A 6000-nucleotide genomic window follows, 5' to 3' on the forward strand; every position below is an offset into this window, starting at 1 on the left:
GCAAACAGTCGCTGAGCTACACCACTGCATTGTTATTCTAAAAACTCTCCCTGCTTCTCTACCACATGGCCAGGCTGCAAATTTTCCAAGTCTTTATGCTTTGCTTTCCTTTTAATTACAAATTCTGGCTTTATACCATGCCTCTGCTCCCTTGAATCAGTGTAGGCTATTGCAAGTACCCATGCAGCTTCCTGAATGCGTTGCTGATTAGAAATTTTTTTATTTTTATTTTTGTCAAATATCCTGTTGAGTAACTTTAAGTTCCACATTCCATAGAACTTGTGGCATGAAGAGAATCCATCCAAGTTCTTTGTCAGTTCATACCAAGGGTGGTCTTTGCCACAGTTTCCAGTAAACTTCTTCTATGTCCGAGATCTTCTCAGAATGGACTTTACTGTACATATTTCTGATAATATTCTCATCAACACCATTTAACCAGTCGCTAAAACATTCCAAACTTTCCCTCATTTTCTTTTCTTCTATACTCCCACTAGCAGCTAGGCTTTTTCTAGCCTGTTCCTTCAAATTCTTCCAGCATTTACCCATTACCCAGTTCCAAAGCCACATCCACATTTTCAAGTATCTGTTGTAAGCAACACCCCACTTCTGTGGCACCAATTTTCTGTACTAGGCCATTTTCGTTGCTTATAACAAAACACCTGGAACTGAGTCATTTGTAAGAAAATAAAATTTATTTCTTACTGTTTCAGAGGTTAGGAGTCCAAAGTCCAGGGAACACATCTGCTGAGGGTCTCCTTTGGTGGTAGCTCTACAACAAAGAGTTTCCTGACATTATTAAAACTGCTAGAGTAGAAAAATGCTCCTAAATTCTTCTGGTATATATAAATACTAAACATTTGTAAATATAAATATTAAATAATAAATAGAAACATCAAAACATTTTTGTTGCATCTGCTGGATTTGAATATATTAATACCACATAGCCTAATAATTTCCAAGTATCATCCAAGTATATATATACTTGGTGTATTATTGCATATGATAAAAAAGAAGGATAAATTTATCTGAATCGCACTATTGTTTATAAAAAAAGAAGACTCAAACACAACCAAAATTCTCATCTTGTTTAAATGCGTTAACCACATCCATAGCAATCAAAATATTTAATCTCAAAACCTTATGGTTAAGAGAAAAAAAAGCATGTCAAACACAAAATGATATAAACATCATAAATCCACTTATGTAAATTAAAACTACTTAACTAGCAATGATATATATCATGTATATGGATTTTTATTTTAAAATAGACAGTATGTGCTAACCTAGAAGATATTGTGTTGCATGAACTAATTCAGTCACAGAAGGACCAATAACATACGATACCACCTATGTGAGGTATATAAAATAGTCAACCACATAGAAGCAGAGAGGACAACAGTGGTTGCCAGAGATTGGGGAAGGGATGAATGGGGAGTTGTTTTTCAAAGGATATGACATTTCGATATTGCAGGATGATTAAGTTCTAGAGATGTACTATACATTACTGCTCTACAATTAGTATAATTCCATTGTACACTTAAAATCATTTTAAGATGATAGATCTCATGTTAAGTGTTCTTAAAACACACCCACGCATACGAACATTTGGAAAGGAGGAAAAACTTGTGATAATTAATTGTGGTTGAGTCTAGAGTGGGTGGAGGAAATGGGATGGGGTAGGTTATATAAATAACCGTTAATTTAGTTTTAATGATGTTTACTTTAAAATAGTAAAGCATGTAGTATAAAACTACTCATGTTGCTTAATGTGTGTGATGGAAGTATGGTGTCTTGAATATCATTTTTGTGTTCGTGTGTTTCTTATAAATAATTTAAAAGGAGAAATTTTGTGATCTAATGATGCTCCTAGTCTTAGAGTTTTATCTGCTTAACCAACATAAGTTTACTACAAAGCGTATTTAAGACTTAGGATGTGGAAAATACCTCCTGTAAAATGAATTTACTTCAAATAACAGATCAAGGTGTAATAGAAAACATCAACAACAATGTAAATTTAGAAGGAATAATTTTTAAAACGCTTTTGCAATATTAAAGAGATGCCAATTAGGGAGTTGGAAAAACTGGTGAAAGAATGAGGATATTATGAAATGAGCCAGTACCTTACATGGCACAGACTTTTTCAACACATGAAAGAGAAGCTACAAGCTACATTACAGAGAATGTAAAAACATGACCATCACATGGGCATTTTTGACTCTGGAAAGAACTTCAAGGATTTAAATTAATTGCAAAGTGTAATTTGAAGTTGGTAAAAATCTTTGTAAATTCCTCTTTGTTTTCTACAATTTTTTTATTAGTTCCTCATTCTACTTTGTATTATTTCAGAGCCTACAATGTGCTGGCCGTATATTAAATATTAGGATCACCAAGATGAAGAAGAAAGAGTTGTGTTCTGCTCTAAAGGAGTAAATACCCTAGAGAATGATATGCAAGTTGCCAATATGTTTTTATCAAAGTTAAAAACAACAATAAAGATGGTTTATAGCACTTGGAATGAAAAAAGTTATACATGATTTTACAATTTTAAGAGAAATATTTGTTCATTTATTAACACATTCATTCCTTTATTACTTCTGTCAACAAACATATATATGTATATATATATATTTTTTGAAGATAAACACCATAACATTTTATTTATTTATTTATTTTTTATTATTGAAGCATAGTTGATTGTACCTATCTGTGGGGTACAGAGTTGAATATTAATACCTGGGTAAAATATGTGATGCTCAAATAAAGATAATTAGTATATTTAACATTGTAAAATGTAATCGTTTTCCATGGCCCCATCAGTGATGTTGAGCATTTTTCCATGTGTCTGTTGGCTATATGTATACCTTCTTTTAAGAAATATCTGTACAGGTCATTGGTCCATTTTTCCATTAAATTATTTGATTTTTTTGCAGTTGAATTATTTAAGTTCCTTATGTATTCTAGATATTAGCCCCTTGTCTGATGTGTGGCTGGCAAACACTTGCTCCCATTCTGCAAGTTGTCTCTTCAGTTTGCTGACAGTGTCCATTGGTGTGCAGTAGCTTTTTAGTTTCATGTATACCCATTCATGTATGTTTGCTCTTATTGCTTGTGCATTTGTAGTCTCTCACAGAAAAGTGTGGCCCATTCCCATTTCAAATAGAGTTTCCCCTATGTTTTCTTCTACTAGTACTTTTATAGTTTAGGGTCTTAAATTTAGGTCTTTATACTATTTTGAATTGATGTTTGTGTAGGTGATAGGGTCTAGTTTCAGTAAATATCTAGTTTCTCAGCACCAATCATTGAAGAGACTGTCCTTTCCCCACTGCATATTCTTGATGCCTTTGCCAAAAATCAGTTGGCTCTAAGCAGATGTGTTGATTTGGGGGCTCTCTATTCTATCCTGTCAGTTTATTTTTCTGTGTTTATGCCAGTACCACACTATTTTGTTTGGAGTAGCTTTACAGTATATTTTGGTGTCAGGAAGTGTGATGCCTCCAAATTTGTTCTTTTTGTTTATGATTGCTTAAGCTATGCAGGGTTTTAGTGATTCCATACAAATTTTAAGATCATGTTTTCTATTTCTATGAAGAATGTCATTGTTATTTTGATTGGGACTGTATTGATGTGTAGATTGCTTTGGGTAACATAAACAGTTTGATGATTGAGTCTCTCAACCCATGAACATGGGATATCTTTCCATTAATTTGTGTTCTCTTCATTTTTTTCAATAATATTTTATAACTTTTATTGAAGATGTCTTTCACCTCCTCAGTTAAATTTACTCCTAGATATTTCATTTTTTTGGTAGTGTGAATGAGTTTACTTTCTTGATTTCATCTTTTCCTGTTTCACTGTTGATATATATGAAGGCTGCTGAATTTTGTGTTGTATCCTAAACTTTACTGAATTCATTTACTAGTTCTAGCTTGTCTCTTCCATTAGTTTCTATTGCTGCTGTAAGAAATCACTACAGACGCAGTAGCTTGAAACAACACAAATTTATCATTCCACAGTTCTAGAGGTTAGAAGTTCAAAATGGGTCTTACTGGGCTAAAATGAAGGTAGAGTCAGTCTGTGTTCCTATAGGAACCTCAAGAGAACAATCTGTGTCTTTGCTTTTTCCAGCTTCTAGATGTTGCCCATTAGCCTTGGCTCATGTTTCATGTCCAGCCAGCAATCCCATCACTCTGACCTCAGCTCCCACTGCCACATCTCCACTGACTCTATCCTACATCCTCGCTTGCCACCCTGTGATCATGTTGGACCTACGTAGATAATCCATGAGAACCTTGACACCTCCAGACCCTTAATCATATCAGCACATTTCTTTTTCCATGAAAGGCAACATGTTCAGAGATTCTGAGAATTAGGACATGAGTATTTTTGAGGGGAGGCATTATTCTGCCTACAACATCTCTTTGGACATATTTTGTGGAACTAGGCAATCTTGCACCTGTCTTTTTCACCAGAACTCAATACTGTAGTTTCACAAATGTTTACACACTGTGTACCTTTCACACATTGTTTAAGGGCAAAATTTGTGCTCAACAAACTCGACACAGAGCTGTGTTTGAATGAAGGACAAAAGCATTTAGTTCAAAAGCTCCAAAAGTGGGAACACTCATACACACACACTTGGACCACACTCGTCACAATTTTATTCAGATGTGATGGATGAACTCAATCAACCAAACAAACATCACTTCCAAAAAATAGTTGATTATTTAGATTGGAAAAATAATTTGTCACCTTTCATCTCCTATTGGTCAAAGTTCAACCCAATCAGGCATTAAGTCCCTTCCTCTAACAGATTATGTCCACCTGATTGCCCAGGAGGTTCCATGGCATCTTGTGTTCAAGTAGTAACAGCAAAGCCTTGTTGAGTGTTAGGGGTCAGTGGAGATATAAGACAGAGTGGTAGAGCAAGGCACTTCTGAGCATACCTGTGAAAGCAGGATGGAACTGAAAAAGAAATCACGAAGGCCTTTACCTGCAGCAAGGACAATAAATATAACCCAATTCCATGATCTATGGCTGCCCAGGAAAAACATTGCAAGTGTGCATAGAGGGTTAAAAATATTGATTCTCGTTTGATTTTTAGACAGGACTCTTTAGCTAAAAAAACTTATGGGACAAAAGTCTTTAGGTAGGGGGCAAGAGCCCACAGCTAGCAGGCCTAAAACCCTATCTAATCAATTCTAATCATGTATATGTTGACTCTCAGTTGATTTTTAGTATTGGGTTTTTATTTAGTGCGTGTATGGGACAAAAGTCCTTGGCTATGGTGCAAAAGTCCATAGCTAGAGGGCAAAGGCCATCTAATCAATTCTAATCCCTATTTAAGGATGAGATTACCTACTTTGCTTATTTAACATACTGACTGTTGTTAAAAGATGTTGAAAGAATTGCTGTATGGGAATATGTGAAAAAAAGTTTGCTAAGGGCAATCTGTTTGTTGGTGGACACTTTGGAGACAATTATACTTGGATTTAATCCTAAGAACGTAACTTTTGCTTAAATCATTTAAGGAGAGGTTTTGGATAAGATGATGATCACAGTTTGATCAACTTAGCTTTTCACAAATTGTACTTTGGAATGTCACATTGTTAATTTAAATGATGTTACTAGTTTCTATTCTTTAAGCTATACTTAGCCATAGATAACTTTTGTCACGTTGCCCATGTCTTTGTGTACTTTTGAAATGATCGAATCAACTTATTTTTCTTGTGAAACTTCCTTGTCTTTACAATAAAAGCAGAAGCTAACTTTGAATTGGGGCTGTACACTGTTTCTCATTCTAAAAGAGGAGTTGCTGAGGTACAATCCCTTTGGGCTTCTCATTGCATTCATGCTTCTTTGAGTAGTGTTTTTTGTATCTCTGTTACACAGTGAGAATGGTAACAAGTGTGTAAATCTTGAGTGTGCCAAGCACTGAATTGTTTCAAGAACTTGAATATCAGAAAAGTTGTCAAACTTCCCCAAATTCAAAGAATAGTAAAT

Source organism: Cynocephalus volans, chromosome 12 (genome assembly GCF_027409185.1).
Source record: "Cynocephalus volans isolate mCynVol1 chromosome 12, mCynVol1.pri, whole genome shotgun sequence".
Lineage (NCBI taxonomy): Eukaryota > Metazoa > Chordata > Mammalia > Dermoptera > Cynocephalidae > Cynocephalus > Cynocephalus volans.